The following is an 18,737-nucleotide window of genomic DNA, read 5'->3' on the forward strand; positions in this document are numbered from 1 at the left end:
GAAATGTCTCAAAGGTAGGAAAGTTCAGAGCATAATTGTGTTCCTGCTGTAACTCAGAAGACTAAAATCAGTGTGTGTAAAAGGAATTTTAGGAGGTAAAATTAAAAAGTTCGACTGGAGCCAGGTTGTGGTGGCCCTTGAATGACAAGGTATGGATACAGAAGTGTATTTTGTAAGAAATTGGGAGCCTTAAAGGTTTCTTTGATTTTTTGTAGAACAGAAATAATATAATCACACTGCCCTCCAAAAAGGATTAATCTGGCAACAGTACTTTAAGTGAATTAGAGAGGAGAGAGCTGGCAGGTGGGGACACCTGTACAGAGGCCAATAGTGCAGATAATGTGCCGTAAAGGTAGTGAGAGTCTAAACTAGAGCAGGTGCATTGAAAACCCATAGAATGGGCAGAAGGAAAAGATGGGGGTAGAGATTGAATCAAAAGAATTCACTAGTTATTTGGATCTGGGGGAAAACATGGAGAGAAGAGGTAAAAATTTCCCTTGGTATTTGAGATAACGGTGGTATGAGTTAGGACTGAACTGCTATGCTTATTTTGGAACGCAAAGAATTACTGAATTTGAGGGGTCAAAAGATCATCCAGATTGAGTTCTCCAGTAGAAGGCTGAACCAGCTTAGAAGCAGAAATCAGAAGCGAGGCCAAGTTTGGAGATACTGACTTGGTGGCTGTGGAAGTCCTAAGACTATGCCCAACACATCTGTAACACTGGGAAAGTACGTTAACTGAGGGCCCAGGGACTGAACTTCAAACCCACCTTACCATCTGACCTGAGAATGTGCACCCCACAGGCAGCTGCTTGCTGATGACTAGTTTTTGTGGAAATAGTAAGGCAGATCAGTTCCTAAGAAGACAATGAATTCCTTTGTTAGCCAACGTTAGCTCCAGAACTCAACAATGGCTTTGCTGAACCTCCTGTTGGCTGTGCTGCAGTGTAGACAGCTGCCACTCAGTCTTCCTCTATCCAATCTTTTCTTCTCTCCTTCGTGTGGGGTCAGACTTGCATCCTGGTCTAATCTGTCTCCCAGCCTTTTCTAGCTCCCTCCCTGGTTTTTATTAACACAGCCATTTTACTTCACACCAGCATTAAAATACTTGACTGCTTAATGCTGTCTTGACATCTGCTTCTGAGAGCACCTGGATTAATAGTAGTTATTTGAAGAGAAGTGATCTATATTCCATATGCCATTTTGTGCAATTAGAATTAATGTTCAATGTAAAGTTTAAATCATTAAAGCAATTTTAAATTATTAAATTTAATCATAAAATATAAAATTATGTTACATAGGTTATACCTTTCAGTGAGGATGTTCTGCACTTATTTTATTATTATTATTTTTTGAGATGCAGTCTCACTCTGTTGCCTAGACTGGAGTGCAGTGGCACAGTCTCGGCTCATGTAACCTCTGCCTCCCGGATTCAAGTGATTCTCTTGCCTTAGCCTCCAGAGTAGCTGGGACTACAGGCCCACACCGCCATGTCCGGCTAATTTTTGTATTTTTAGTGCAGATGGGGTTTCACTATGTTGGCCAGGCTGGTCTCAAACTCCTGACCTCGTGATCTGCCCACCCTGGCCTCCCAAAGTGCTGGGATTACAGGCGTGAGCCACCGTGCCTAGCCTGTACTTATATTTTAGAAGATTATTTTAGATGGAAAAGGTAAAGATAACTATAAGAAATTCTAGTGGGTGGTTATATTTAACCTCCAGTAAATATCCAAGAGTTATGAAACACAGAGTTGGAGTCACAGATAAGAGTGACCTTTGAGGCAATGGAAAACCCTAGGTAACAAAATATGGCTTTCATTTTCCACCAACTCAGAAAGATGTGGTCCCATTTATGTTGTTCTTCAGCACCCTTCAGCTAGTTCTTAAAATCTTTGTGTCACGTAATTGCTTTTAATACAAAAAATATATTCTGATAATATATGTATTTCATAAATAAGATAAATATGTAAAACAACCACAAAACCTACAAATCAGCTGACCACCCACTGTAGCACAGTACAGTAAGTTTTGCAAACACTGAAGGTTTTTTGTTGGTAGGCAGCAAATAATCTAAGGTTTCTCTTACAACCTTGTTTCAAAAGAAAATTTATGCTCTCTTAAAAATGTATGACTTCAAATCAATCAAAACAAAATGGCTTAATCAATACAATAATTAGGCTATCATCTGAATCATTCAAGCAATTATGGCTTTCAGGTGTACTGATGTGAGTATTCTAAAAGCCAGTGTCAGATGAGAATTGACACTTTGGTTGCTGGAGCTATGATAGGGTACCTCAGATGTTAGAACTTAACTTGAAGGAAAATATTGTATGGATAAACCTTTACTCTAACAACGTTTGTTTCTTCACATTCTTAGGAGTTGTTTATTTTCTCTTTGGCATCAGGCTTTGGTTTAGAAACCTAGTATGTTGTTAATTCTGCCTCCATTGGATGCCTTTTGACTCAGGAGACTAACAAACTATGTTAGCAGTAACATCTGTTGATCTTTTGCAAGTTAGCCAATGATTTGGAGTTTCTTTGGCCAGACAAGTCATGGGATCAGAGCCCATTTCTGAGCTAAACTTAAGGACAATAAGATTAGTTCTGACATCTAGAAAAAAGAATTGAACACATGGGAAAATTTAAGACTTAGAAAAATTAATATTCTCTGATTTTTTTCACAGAGAATGGAAAAATAGGAGTAAGGCTAGATAGAAAGGTTGTAAAACTTACATACGCACAATTAAAATAAAGGGTTGAATTATTATGTGGAAAGTTTGGATCATATAAAGCTATGCTATAAAAAAAAAGAACAACTCTTTGGCCTGGTACTACTCAAACTTGATGCTTCACTAGCTATAGAATTACAAAATTCTAGTAATATCAGATAAACATATTTGATATTGAAATGCTAAAATTAACTATTTCTAGAAAAATGCATTTCTTACTAACTCAGACTACTTTTGGATATCATGGATTATCTCTTTGTAATATTTCAGGTTTCAATTCTTTCAAGGTTTTCCTTACTCTTTTAGCTACTCGAACAGAAATCTACCATGTCTTCAAAGATCTTTCATTAGGTAATCTTCCACAGGCTTTTCAATTCCCTGCAAATCTTTATCCTTTGTGCTACTATATTGATCCTTGGTGATAACTATAGCACCTATGGCTTCATTGCTATCTATCTACATGGATTTCTTGCATACATCCATACTTTTGTTCCTATCCTGTTCTATGCCATGCTGACTCCTACATCTTGAGCCCCACCTCCAACCGTCTTACTTAGATAGTTCTTAATTGTCTTTGAACTATAATATATTCCTATGTCTACTTGTATTCTCTTCCATATCACTGCTGTGCCATGATGCATAAAATGTATTTCTCAACTATACGTGTAGACTTTAAAATGGCAGGTATATATGCTACTTCTTAAAATATTCCTCACACGTAAAATCAATTTGATTTTACCTTCATTCTACTAACATACAGTATTATCTATACAACATCACAATTTTCAATTATCACTTCTTATAAGAATAAAATATGCCCAACTCTGACACATGCCTCATCCTTAAAATACTCTCTTCCTCATACCAAGAATCTCCAAGGGGGAAAAAAAGAAAAAAGAAATACTTTATTCTCTTGGATTCTTAGGTACCACAGACTCTGCTCATTCTGCTTATTTCACAGTTTCTTTTATACCAACTTTGCTGACTTCACCTTCTCTATACCACCCTCGAAAACCAGGGTTCCTGGGGAGCTTGTTCTCTGGGTCTTTTCTCCATATATCTCTTTTACTTTAGGTGATTTCTATTCTCCTGTAGCTGTCAGGAGTGGTTTCAGGTGGAAGTTTTAGAATATAGCTAAAAATTATTTTTAACACTTTAACATTGTCAAAATATTGGGATTGCAATAATATTACCTGCATAGGAAATACTTAATTTCTTGATATTCCCTGGTTGCCACATTCAGGGATTTAAAGGAAAGTTATTTTCCAAAGTCATGCTCTGATGTAACTATCAGGTCACTGTATTAGTTATCTATTGCCTTGTAACAAACTATGCCATAACACAGGGACTTGAAACAACAGTCATTTACTTTACTCAAAATTCTACAATCTGGGCTAAGCTGGGTAGCTCATCTTCATGTGGCCTCAACTGGGTTGGCTTGACTGGAAGCTGGAGGGTCCACTTTCAATATGGCTCATTCATGTTCCTGGCAAATTGGTGCTGGCTGTCAGCTGTCAGCTCAACTGTGACAGTAATGAGGAGACTCAGTTCCTCTTCACATTGGTCTTTCTATGGACTTCTTGGGCTACTTCACATCATAGTCACTGTTTCCATGGTGAATGCCCCATGAAAACAAATGGATACACATGCCAGTTTTATGAACTTATCTCAAGCTGTCACAACGGCTTGCCCAGGAAGGGGACACAGACTAACCTCTTGGGTAGTGGCAAGGTTATAGAGGAACATATAGACAGGAGATACCACTGCAATTGCCTTTTAAAAAAAAACTCAAAGTCTGCTACAGTGACTAAAGACCAAGTCACTATCTGTAGGTGGATCAGCCACATAATTCAAGCAATCTGTATGTCTCTCCAATTCTTTTTTTTTTCTTTTCTTTTTTTTGAGATGGAGTCTCACTCTGTCGCCTATGCTAGAGTGCAGTGGCGTGATCTCAGCTCACTGCAACCTCCGTCTCCTGGGTTCAAGCAATTCTCCTGACTCAGCCTCCCAAGTAGCTGGGACTACAGGCACGTGCCACCACACCTGGTTAAATTTTTTGTATTTTTTTAGTAGAGACGGGGATTCACTATGTTAGCCAGGGTGGTCTCGATCTCCTGACCTCACAATCCACCCAGCTCGGCCTCCCAAAGTGCTTGGATAACAAGCGTGAGTCACCATGCCAGGTCTTGTCTCTCCAATTCTAATCAGTGCAACTTTTTGCCTATATCTGCTCAGATGTTTAAGGATAGTAGGAAATTTCTTTAATTTCCTATAATATAATATCAAATCTAATGTATGTATGTACATATGTGTACATATGTGTGGGGAAGTGTATATATATATTCCCAAAACAGTATCTAGGTTAACTGCCAAATGAGAGTCAAATCTATACCTCTGTTTGTCAGTCAGCATATCATCTTTCCCCCCTACCCCAGGTTTTGAAGAAGGAAGTAAGTAAAGGAAACAAACAAAAACTTCCCAACATGGCTTCAAAGAATAAATCTTACATAAGTGAGGTAGTCAAATAGATAATCTATTCAGTTTATGTTCTTTCTGCTGAGATGGCCAATTTTTAGAAGTGGTCACCAATTTCCAAGAATGCAAGTTGTGTTCCTCAGTTTATTTCTGTGAAAATGTAAATTTTAAAAGATTCGAAAGATTTACAGTTAGCACCTAAGGAAATTTAAACCAGTGACCATCAAAATTAACACCTAATGTCTCACTTTTTAAGATTTGATATTGTTTTAACTCAGCCTCCCTGCCTAAAAGAGCAAAATGTAACTTTTAGGATCATCTGTCATCTACCACAGACAGAAAATAACAAATCAACATGTCAACGTTCTTATATTTCCAGGGTCATAAAATTATTGCTGTTTCATAAAAGACAAAAGAAAACAAAGGGAATGTTATTTATTTCCAAATACAAATTATACAAACTATAATATTGTTTTCCCAAAAAAGCATTTTCCTGAGTCCAAAACTCTCACATTAGCTTTCCAGGAAGAGCTCCAATTCTACCCAGTAGCACCCTGCCCAGGCTATGAATCCTTTGTGGATTCTATGGATATACGGACTTGCTGCAACTTACTTAGCCTGATGGTCTACAGAAAGAATTTAAAAAGTGAATCACTTTCCCTTTTTGTCTAAACATATGCATTTACTTTATGATATCAATTTTAGATTAAATAAAATACAATTCTCTTAAACAGCAAACCAAGTAATATACTTTATTCTAAAAACTTGTCGGGCGCAGTGGCTTACACCTATAATCCTAGCACTTTGGGAGGCTGAGGAGGGCAGATCATCTCAGGTCAGGAATTTGAGACCCGCCTGGCCAAAATGGGGAAAACCCCTCTCTACTAAAATTACAAAAATTAGCCAGGCATGGTGGTGCATGCCTGTAATCCCAGCTACCGGGGAGGCTGAGGCAGGAGAATCGCTGGAACCCAGGAGGTGGAGGCTGCAGTCAGCCGAGAGTGTGCCACTGCACTCTAGCCTGGACAACAGATTGAGACTCCATCTCGAAAAGAAACAAACAAACAACCAAACCAAACAAAACAAAACAAAATGTACGCATTCTTAAGTTTGGTGCACTATAAGATTTCCCTCATAGTTTTAAATGTTTTTGTTATGTGCACATATTTTGGGAATGATGCTATGAATAAGACTAAACAGGCCAGGCACGGTGGCTCACACCTGTAATCCTAGCAATTTGTGAGGCCAAGGCAGGGGGATTACTTGAGGTCAGGAGTTTGAGACCAGCCTGGCCAACATGGTGAAACCCCTCTCTACCAAAAATACAAAACTTAGCCAGGGGTGGTGGCCGGTCCCTGTAATCCCAGCTACTCGGGAGCTGAGGCATGAGAATCGCTTGAACTCAGGAGGAGGAGGTTGCAGTGAGCTGAGATCATGCCACTGCACTCCAGCCTGGGAGAGAGAGCTAGACTCTGTCTCAAAAAAAAAAAAAAAAAAAAAAAAAAAAGAGTAAACAGTGATGAGAGCTGTCTAGTTGATATATAACACAGAAAGAATGAGTTGAAAAGAGAAAAACACAGCTAATAAGCAGATTATCTCAAGGTCTGCAGTATCTCTGTAAGAAGGAATTCCATACTTAGATGAACTGGGCTCAAATCCCAGGTCATCTATGTGCCTTTTAGGGTTGGCCAAATTAAGTGAGAGAATTCCTTTAAATCCCATTAGCACAGTAGCTGACGATAGACAGGGCTCAATAGTCATTACTCTTATTGCCAAGCCCATCTCCCAAATCTCTTCACATACTTTAAAGAGAACTATCTTCCTCTTTCCGTCCTACTTCAATACTTTGTTTATACCTCTCCTATAGCAGTTCTGTGAATTTTGGTTACTAATACATATGTGTGTCTTCCTCACTGGAGATTGTTTTCAGAAGGCAAGGACCATATCTTCTTCACCTTGTATTTTTCTCACAGTACTCTCTTCCCAATACTTAACACCAGATTTACACACACTAGACTTTAAATAAATGCTTATTAAGTTAAAATGACGGATTCCTTTTCATTTTTCAAAGCTCATGTCAAATGTCACCTCTCCGCTAATTCAGTCTAAAGAAGCCTCTCCACTCTACCCTCTCCCCTCCCACAAAAGGAACTCTATCACATCATCTTGTTTTATGTTTTTCACAGTCCTTATCGCTTTTGGAAATTATGGAATTAACATATGTACTTGTTTATTGTTTGTTCCTTCTGACAGATTGTGAGTGTCATGTTGGATGAGTCACTGCTCACCACGGAATCTTTAGCCTCGGGAAAGTGAGTATCAATTTAAATACGCAGGCAGTATTTCTTAAATGAATCCTATCTCCTAGGACCCAGGTATGACAATGCAGTAGAAGAGATGTGTTCCAGGACCCTTTGTTTAAAGAACTCATAAAGTTGGTCATGACTTTTGAAGCTTTAGAAGGTGATTGATATTCAGGAACAACTGTGAATGAGGTGTTAGTCCTGCCTCCCTTCCTTTACCTTTGCTGTCCCCAGCTACCCATACCCACAGAGAGCACGGTCTGCCAACTTAAACCCAAATGAATTTCCAAACCAATCATGGCATGATTACAAGTGGCTCACGCCTGTAATCCCAGTACTTTGGGAGGCTGAGGAGGGAGGATCGCTTCAGTTCAGGAGTTCAAGACCAGCCTGGGCAACATGGTGAAACCCTGTCTCTATAAAAGTACAAAAATTAGCTGGGCCTGGCAGTGCATGCCTTAGGCAGCTGCTGCAGCTGTGACTGAAACCAAGTTAGTAAGGCTTCAGTCATATCTAGATGGTTAGACAAGGTTTGCCTACAAGGAGGGTCTGTCAAATCATATTCCCTATGCAACAGTCTTCTCTTACTCTACATAGTGAAAGACTCTGACTCACTAGAAGACGGCAAGGACATTGCACCATTTGAATGATGCAAACAAACATTTGAATTACATTTATGTAATGTAATACGTGGGGATGGTCTTTTACTTGCCTCATTCTCAAATATGTCTCAGGGTCTGGGGAACAACCTGGTGCCTTGAACAAATCCAAAATATCTGATAGGAGTGGGGCACGGTGGCTCACACCTGTAATCCCAGGACTTTGGGAGGCTGAGGAGGGAGGATCACTTCAGTCGAGGAGTTCAAGACCAGCCTGTGCAACATGGTGAAACCCTGTCTGTATAAAACTACAAAAATTAGCTGGGCCTGGTGGTGCATGCCTAGAATCCCAGCTATTCAGGAGGCTGAGATGGGAGGATCACTTGAACCCGGGATGGGTAGGCTGCAGGGAACCGAGCTCATGCCACTGCACTCCAGCCTGGGAAACAGAGTCAAATCCTATCTCAAAAAAAGAAAAAATAATAATCTGGTAGAGCCCTTGGTAGAGATAGTACTGAAGTCTGATAATCATTACAGAACAAGGGTTTCTTGTTCTTCATCTGATTGACAGTTACGGCAGTCCCAACCAGTGACATGGAGTGTGGCATGTATTAGGCTTTATACAGGAAATAAATCCTTTTTGGCAGAAATCTTTGACTTCAGTGTCAAAGCAATTACATAGGCTGTGTCATAGTGTAAAAGTATCAACTCAGTTTTTCATTAAAACTAATGTTCCTTGGACCAAAATTCTTGACTCTCTTTCAGCCGACATCAAACCCATCAGCATCTTTTGTCAGCTTTTCTCTCAAAACATATCTAGAATCTGATCACCTCTCAACACCTCTACTGCTACCATTCTCGTCCGGATTTCCATCCTCTCTACTCAGGAATATAAATATCCTCCTAATTTGGGTTCCTATGTTAAAGTCAGATCACTTCACTCTTTTGTTCAAAACTCTCTAGTTGGCTTACTAGAAAGGAGTCCCAATCCAGACCTGCAGAGAGAATTCTTGGATCTCTAGCAAGAAAGAATTCAGGGGAGTCCATAAAGTGAAAGCAAATTTAGTAAGAAAGTAAGGGAATAATGAATGGCTACTCCATAGGCAGAGCAGCCCCGAGGACTGCTGGTTGCCCATTTTTATGGTCATTTCTTCATTATATGCTAAACAAGGGTTGGATTATTCATGAGTTGTCTGTGAAAGGCAGGGCAATTCCCAGATCCCAGAACTAAGGGTTCCTTCCCTTTTTAGACCATATAGGGTAACTTCCTGATGTTGCCATGGCATTTGTAAACTGTCATGGTGCTGGTAGAAGTGGCTTTTAGTATGCTAATGCATTATAATTAGTGTATAATGAGCAATGATGGGGACCAGAGGTCACTTTGTCGCCATCTTGATTTTGGTGGGTTTTAGCTGGCTTCTTTTATGCAAACTGTTTTTATCAGCAAGGTCCTTATGACCTGTATCTTGTGCTGACCTCTTATTGCATCCTCTCACTAAGAATGCATTAACTTCCTGGGAATGCAGCCCAGTAAGTCTCAGCCCTATTTTACCTAGCCCCTGTTCAAGATGGAGTAGCTCTGGTGAGAATGCCTCTGACAATCTCACTTTAAGTAAAAGCCAAAGTCCTTATAACACCTATGAAGACCTATATGATCCAGTCCCTTTTGCCTCTCTCATTTCGTCTCCTACCAGTCTCCAGGTCGATTATGGCACTCAAACCTTGGTGGACTCTTGGCTCTTATCTTCCCCTGAAATGTACTTCATGCAAATATCCACATGGCTTCCTCCTTTATTTCCTTCAGGACTTTGCTAAAATGTGACATTATCAATGGTACTTCCTATAGCCTGTTATTTTTCTCTGCAGTTTTCATCACCACGTGCCACATCATATATATTATTTGATTATTTATTCACTGTCTGTCTGCCTTCTCTAAAATGTAAGCTCCATGGAAGCAGAAATTTTTGTGTGTGTTTTGTTCACTGCTCTATCTGCAGTCTCTAAAATATTACCTGAATACAGTAGCACTCAGTAAATAATTTTTCAGTACAGTATAATTGCATATTTCTCTGATACGTTCACTAGACTCCAAGCAAATACTGCATCTTATTCCTCTATGTCAGTACTCCACAAATGTTCTTTTAAGGAATTAATATGAAATGTTCTGAAAAGAAATCTGTAATTTCATTTGTTACTTTGAAATTCATGTTATTCTCACACTAAGTAGCAATTAATGGCAGAGATGGTATTATTTTGAAGTTTGTTAGCTTGCTTGAATAGATGAGGAAAATAATTAAAAAGAAAACCATTTGAATATTGACTTCCAATCTTATTTTCAAATTAAAATTGTGCTCTAAAACCTACAAAAAGACTGAAGCAGACATTGAATTCTCCAGATATTGAACCCATGTTTCTTAGCTTGATGCAAACACTTAGTTTTCTTGTTCTTGTATTTAATTATATTTTTTCCATTTCTATATACAGACGATAAAGAGAAACATTCATCCTCATAGAATGGCATAGCATACAGAAGTGATGAGGACTGTGCTCTAAGAGGATTAAGCACACAAAGAAGATAATTAATTAACTTGCTGAGGTCCCACAGAAATGTGTGGAATAGCAAGAATAGCATTCAGAGTTTCTGTTATCTTAAGGAAGATTGATCGGTCAAATAGCTGCATGTTCATTATACAGAGTTTATTTGTAGCCCTAGGTGTTAACATAAGTTAAGAAAAATGTTTAACCCTAAACAAACACACATAAAAAAATGTGAATAAAATTGGTTTGTTTTAAAATACAGGTTGACATCTAGTTTAAAGACCAAACCACAGTGTATTTTCTGTTACTATCTTTAAAATCACTCACAATTGCAACAGAACTCCAAATCTTAAAGTTTCACTATGGAAAATGATGGGTATGCAGAGGTACTGATGTTTTTAGACACAAATCCTTATAATCGATTTTATAGCCACTTAACAGACACTTTTGCTGGGTTGGGAAATTACAAATGATTTCAACTTTTCTTCCTTGAGCTTTTAGAGTACTGCAAAAAATTTAAAAAGAGTATGTATTTTGTAATCAGAAAAAAATTATGAAAAATTACTACATGCTTATATAATCTTCTCTAATGTGTAGTAATCACCCTTGAATGTAATGTTCAGCCCTAAAATTTAGACATTAGCAATGCACCTCACGTGCTCAAAAGCAAAAGACTTGACTGACCCAGCAGAAAAAACAGCTCTGAGTGTGCCAAATTTACCAATTCCCTGAGTACTGTTTATTATAAATTGGAAATGTAATGCCAGGCAGATGTGTCATCATCCAACAAAAGTGAAACTTAAAGAAGAATCATTTTTGACAAGCAATCAGACTTTGGAAAGAAAGGAATAAACAAAAAGAAAACAACTCTGGAGAGAATTTGAGATTTCTTTGATGCCTCTAATACCCTAAATAAAAACAGTGGTGGAAAATGGCCACTTAAGGAAAATATTGCTGGAGGAGCCATTATCCTCTAAACTCTTATGAATATTCATTAATATTCCTGAATAAATTATTGCAGGCAAGATTTTAGAATCATGTAGAATATGTGCCACCAGGACATTCCCCACAGGAATATCCCTCTCCTACCAGGCTCTAAGCTTGGAAAGTTTGGTTCAATTTGACTCCCTTCCCCCACTATGAATGCCAATTCTTAGATCTCTGCCAATGTGGAGTTAGTTGGCATACATGGAAGGAGGATGGCAGTCTGCTTATCCTTCAACAACACCAGTTACACTGAATAATTCCTGTGAGATAGAATTGCTTGAGACGATACCAATAAACAGGGGGTGTTTATAAGAAAATTGATTTAAATTTTAAATATTTAAAACTCATAATTTTCTTAGTGTGTATGAAAATGTGTTCTAAATATAAATAATGTGTTATAATTTGTTAGTTGAAAATTAAAAATATTTATGTAAATTTTGTACAATCTCTGAAAAGGTGCTTCAGCAAATTGTAAAGGGAACAACAATACATGGGAAGAGATTGCCATCTGGTGGCTGAAGGAAAAGTGCATTTTTTTTTTTTTTTTTAGGACAGGTGTTAAAAACTTGTTGAAGCAAATAAATGTTAGTATTCCTCAATATACTTTTTTGTTTGTTTGCTTGTTTGTGTTTTTGGGTTTTTTTTTTTTTGTATTTTAGAAGCAGGATCTCGTTCTGTTGCCCATGCTGGAAAGCAGTGGAGTGAGCACATCTCACTGCAGCCTCGACCTCCTGAGCCAAGTTCTTTCTTTCCACCTTGGCCTCCCATCTCAGCCTCCCAAGTAGCTGGGACTACAGGTGAGTGCCACGCCCAGCTATTCTTTTTTTAATTTTTATAGAGACTGGATCTCACTGTTGCCTGGGCTGATATCGAACTGGCCTGAGGCCATCCTCCTGCCTAAGTCCGCTATCCTATTTTATTAATCAAACACTTCTATCTTAATTCAAGAATCAAATAAGATATAGAAGTATATGCGGTGGTTTTCTAAATATGTAAATAATTTTTCTCAGTGTTACATATTCTTTCTGTTTAGAAAGGTAATATATATCATTGTGGAAAATATACATTTTTATATATCATGTATTTCTAAACTACAGAAAAGTATAGAGAAGGAAACAAAATCCATAACTCCACTACCTAGAGACAATCACAGTGAACTTTTTTTTTTCTTTTGAGACGGAGTCTCGCTCTGTCGCCCAAGCTGGAGTGCAGTGGCATGATCTTGGCTCACTGCAACCTCCACCTCCCGGGTTCAAGGGATTCTCCTGCTTCCGCCTCCCGAGTAGCTTGGACTACAGGTGTGCACCACCACGCCCAGCTAATTTTTGTATTTTTAGTAGAGACAGAGTTTCACCATGGTAGCCAATTAGTCAATCTTTTGACCTTGGCCTCCCAAAGTGCTGGGATTACAGGCATCAGTAACTGCACCGGGCCCCACAACAAACATTTTAATAAATTTCCAGCAACTTTTTTTCTATGCATTCACATTCTTTTCATATGATTGATCATATGAAAGTATTTAGTTTTGAATAGTGCTTTAAAAACATTAACAGTACGTGTTTTTTTTTTAAACTATGTTTCAAGTTTGCTGTCATTTGAGAGAGGTTCTTTTCCTGGGAGAGAATAAAATATGCATATGTATGAATAGGTGACAGTATCCTTTGTTCAGGAAATTGCAAGTAGCTCAATGTTGTTGGAAAAAGAAGTTAGAAGCTTCCAGTTCAGTGAGAGTGGCTGAGAGGAGAATTAATAGGAGTTGGAGAGGTATGTGGAACGCTGACCAAGAAGAACCACGGGCTTGTCATTTATTTACATTGTGTGTTTATATGGATAATTATTGAGGAATTCTGGGTAATGAACCAAGGTTACTGGATTTGCACACCACAAAAAAAAATAATAAAACAATTTGACAGTAATGTGGAGGATAGAGTAAAATAACAGCTGTCAAAGCTGGCTGCACTTAAGAACTACCCAGGGAGCTTTAAACGTGCTAATCCCTAGACCTCAGTCCAAACTAATTAAATCAGGGTCCTTGGAAATGAGATAGTTTCAAAAGTTTATCAGGTGATACTATTATGCTGCTAGGGTTGAGATTCACTAAAGGGAGATCAAACTAGAGACAAATATCATTTAGAAGGGTGTTGCTTTAGACTATGTGAAAAAAGGTGTGTGTTTAAATTGGGTTAGTGGCTGTGAATGTATACAAGTTAAGTGGCAGAACTGAAACAAGTTGCTAATTAATTGAACACAAGGTATGAAAAAATAAAAGATTCAAGGATTATTCTCTAACAGTGTCTTGGTAAACGGTGGCGTTGACAGGAAAGACAGCTAATTAGCTAAGTGTTTGGGAGGCAAGGAACGTGTGTTCATTAAGAAGCTACCATTTTCCTTTAGATGCATCACCGATGGCACAAACACTTTTAGACATATTTTCTGTTGTCCTGTTTTAAATCCTTGCGCCAGATATTGTCTCTTAGCTCCACCCTACTCTCTTTGTGATGGTGTGGTGAGAACTCTACCAAACTTCATTTTTGCTTCCCCAGGCTGTTCTGTGGTAAGGTCTTCCAGCAGAGGGCGCGAGAGGAGGACTACAACGCTGGAGAGGAAGAAGGTACTGCTTTTCCCGTTTGCTGCTTTATGGCTGCCTGTCTGCTTGTGGTTCCATTAAAAACTATTCCTGCTGCACTTTTTTTGTTTTTTCACCCCTCTAGCATTTTTTTCTGTAGCACCAGCAGAATCCAGGTTGCACTTTTTCACCACTTGCAGAACTAGCCTCATGACCACCACCAGACACCCCAACCACCTCCACTGACACCAGCATCAACTAGCTGGCATCTGCCCCTGGGAGGCTGGGGTTTCAGGACCACAGTGCCCTTTTCTGTTTCGAGTTTTTCTCCTTATTCTCTTTGATCACTCAGGCATGAGCGTGATACTTGCTTCCTGAAGTTGCTTTTTTCATGATTTGTTAGAGTTCTCTTTTTACCATTTCATGGTTAATACCTTTATAGCTATATAACTATTGTTTATACTAAGCTCTATTCAAATAACTGGTATATTTTCTGTCTCCTGATTAGACCCTGGAGGGTCACTATGGATAAAACGTGCCCTCTCAGCACTAATTTGGCCTGGCATCCTTTCTAAGGACCACCACTCCATGTTTCCAGACTAAATAAACGTTGAACTATAGTGGCAATTTATGCAGTTATTTTTATAGAAGAGTTAAATAAGCATTCCCAGTGATTACAAAATAGAAGAACCTAGGAGCTGTGACGACTTTATCTCATTCTTTCTCTTATACCACACAAAGGAGAGATGAAGCAGGGAAAGTCCTCGGATTTAGGCCTTCATATGGTTGTCCCTTGTTTCTGAACTCTATCTGTTCAAATCCTGACCTTCTTCCTGCAGACCTGCATGATCCTCCACTACCTAGGGACCCCATATATTTTCTTCAGGAAACGCATCTTCTTTCCACATGACAGAAGAACTACATCATTATTATGTGTGATCAAACTACACAGGCTTTGTCTAGTTGGTGATGGGGTTTTCCTTGGTCTGCATATTGCCAGAGAAACACAGGAGTTTGGCAAGGGAATACTGTGGGTTCTGGTGTTGTAAGTGGGGTAAAGGTGGTGAGGGCTCTGACTCCAGATTGGTCTCTTCATCAGTGAAGGCTGCTGCCATTTTCTACCTGATTTATCTAAGGAAAAGCGCGACTCATCATCATGAGTCTTAATTTTCTTCCCAGGATAACACAATCTAGCATTTTATGAGGGGGTTATAATTTTCCTGTTAATGTGGCTTTGACCTCATTCCTTAGAAAATAATAATGCTGGAATTCCTGAAAAAAAATCTTCTGGCTTTTTCCTGAACATGTCCATATTACTGGAGCCATCAGTTTAGTTCGAAATTACTCTGTGTGAATCATTTGGGAAAATGTTGCCAGCCTCAAATGGATTCATTCTGATAATGTACTATTTCCTCTCAGAAAAGTGTGAGTGATGGTGGTGGAAGGTGTAGTTAGCCTATCAAACTATCTCTATCTCCATCCACAAAACCATGACAACTGACTTTTGTCTAAAACATGCAAGTAGAAGCAATACCTAAAGTATCCATAGTAGGTCTCTGTGTTCTCTTCACTTGGCATGTAACTTGGGATCTCCCACCCCATATGCTGCTGATTTCACACCAAAATAATAATTTGATATTCATTCTTCCAGTTAAAGTTCTAGGGACATAGCCAAAACAAAGGGCAATAGAAGAGGGAGGAAAATAAGAAGAATACACTTACACTGTTCTTGCACAAATAACAGACTAGCTTAATAGAACTGTCACCATTTAAAGGTAAGCAATAGAAACATAAATGTAAGAGACATAAATAACTACTGAAAAAAAACAGTGAAATGTTTATGCAAAAATTTTCCTACACCCAAAAAAAGTAAGGAGAAATTATAAGAGACAAAAAAATTAAATGTTTTTTAAATTAAAATTGTAAAAGAAATTATGTGAATACACCTGGTAGCTGACAGGGTTAAGTAGAAAAACCGGAGTTTAAAAAAATTATTGATATGTGAAAGCTACATTTGAAGCACTGAGAGACAATTGACTCAAAATAGAGTCAACAAAATGGAAAAAGCATATGGAGTGCAGTGGAAAAGATATAACTCAAAAAGAGAAAGCAGGTGAAAATAGGTAACTGTGGTAACTGTGCCTGAGCCTTTCAAACTTATTCTCCTTATCTTCCTGAGCACACAGATGCACAGCTAGACTGTATTTTCTAGCCCTTTTTGTGTCTACATGTATGGCCATGTATTTATGTATCTAGAAATTGCTCTGCTGAAATTTTTCTCTTTGTGCATTGTCAACAATGAAAAGTGAGTAGAAGTGAAGTGTGCAAGGTACTTGCCTGGACAAGTCTTGTTCAGATTTGTATTGCAGTCCTGGTCTCTACCCAGTCCTCCATCTTTCACCCTCTCCTCTCACAAGTGTCAGACCAGTATTGTGACTTTAAGTTCTCCCTGCTTAATCCTGCCCACCCTTCCTCCTCATCATTCACAGGTCTTTTGCCCATTGTGTCTGTTTCTTGTGTTTGTAATTCCTTCTTGGTGTTTGTTTCTCAGAGGACTCACAGACACATCCAGTGAGTTTTGGTTCCTTTTAATAATTTCTGTTGCATTGCTGAAGATTTTGTTTTTGTTCATTCATGAGTATATTTTGTGTTCATAAGTGGAGTTATAATAGCTATTTTAAGTAGTCTTGTCTGCTAATTCCAGTATCTGAGTTGTCTCTGTATTGATTTTCTCTTCAGGAGTCTTCATATTTTTCAGTTGCTTCGCATGGCTAGTAATTTTGGATTTTATACTGGAACTTGTAAATCATATAGTTAGAGATTCTGGAGTCTCTTAAGTTCTTTGAAATTCTTTTATTTATTCATAAACATTTTGTTAAAGCAAGAAACTCTCAACTCTGTCATTTCAACAGTGGGCAGCAGCATAAATCTCGTCTAAAATTATTTAACCTTGGCTGGGTTGTGTAGTCTGAGCAATGCATTTGTAGGTCAGGAGTTACCCACATGGTGTTGGCAGAGTTTGTACACAGTATTTAGAGTGTTTTGTCTCTGTGAATCTCTTTTCCAAGATGTGTCTCCTCATTTCCTAGTTGCTGTCATTTTCCTGAATGATGACCTTTGGTTCTTTAAGCTGGTAAAATGTAGAATTTCTATCTGAGTTTTTGCCATGCTACCAGGCAATGAGTGTGGCCTGCCCTTAGACCAGGAGTTATAAAAGTGAGAAAATCGCCCAATGCCCTTTCATTCTTCCAGTGTACATTCTCCTGTACAGTTGGCCTGGTTTTTGTTGTCAGTGCCTTAAAGTACTGATTTTTTAAATTTTGTCTTGCATTTGTAGTTGTTATATGCAGGAGGTTGCTCTTTCACATAAATACATATACATCAAAGATTTAGATGTTAAAAAACCCACAAAGTTACTTTAAAAAGCATGGATTAATATTTTTATAATATAAGAGTATGAAACACTTTTCTAAGCATGACATAAAATCTGGAAGCCCCAAAGAAAAATATTGACAAATTGTACCACATCATATCAAGTAAAACATCTGTATGATTAGAAACATAATAAAGTAAGTCATGGCTGGATGCAGTGGCTCACACCTGTAATCCTAGCACTTTGGAAGGCCGAGGTGGGTGGATCACCTGAGGTCAGGAGCTCGAGATTAGCCTGGCCAACATGGTGAGACCTCGTCTCTACTAAAAATACAAAAATACAAAAATTAGCTGAGTGTGGTGGTGTATGCCTGTAATCCCAGCTAATTGGGAGGCTGAGGCAGGAGAATAGCTTGAACCCAGGAAGAGGAGGCTACAATGAGTCCAGATTGTGCCACTGCACTCTAGCCTGGGCATCAGAGTGAGACTCCATTTCAAAATAAAAATTTTAAAAAAAAATGCAAGTCAAAAGAGGAACTGGGACAATACCTGCAGCACAAGTGACATTTACCAATGAAAAGACAGTTTCCTGAATGTGCAGACTTCTCTTCCAAGTTTGTACCTGACATCCAATAGCCTATTCATCATCTGTACATGCATTACACACATCATAAACTCAACATGTCCCAAACTGAATGTATAATATTCTTCCCCAAAACTGCTCTTCTTTCAGTGTCCCCTGTTGTTAAATAGCAACGCTATTATGAAGTTGTTTAGATGAGAAATCGAGGTACTGGTTGACAAATTCCTTTCCCTTCCTCTCCTAATCTTCATTAATCATGCTATAAATTCTTCCTGCTAACCACATTTAAATAATCTAATGTGACAATCTTCATTGTTGCCTCTGTCATCTCTGGCCTCAATTATATAATAAACTTCTAACTGCTGTCCTGGTGTCTGCTCCCATTCCCATTCTTTATGCAGCAGCCAAAGTTCTGTTTTAACAAAATAAATCTGATTGTGTCATCTACTGCTTCCAGTTGCACAAAGGGTAAAGTCTAATATTCTGAACTTGGCCTATGAGGTCCTGGGTAATATTTATCCTTGTCTTCTTTCACTCACCCTTGCTTACCTTTCCCATCTTTCTGTCCCTCAAACTTGTCAGATAC

The sequence above is a fragment of the Colobus angolensis genome, unplaced genomic scaffold, assembly GCF_000951035.1.
Source record: "Colobus angolensis palliatus isolate OR3802 unplaced genomic scaffold, Cang.pa_1.0 Scaffold11, whole genome shotgun sequence".
Taxonomy (NCBI): domain Eukaryota; kingdom Metazoa; phylum Chordata; class Mammalia; order Primates; family Cercopithecidae; genus Colobus; species Colobus angolensis.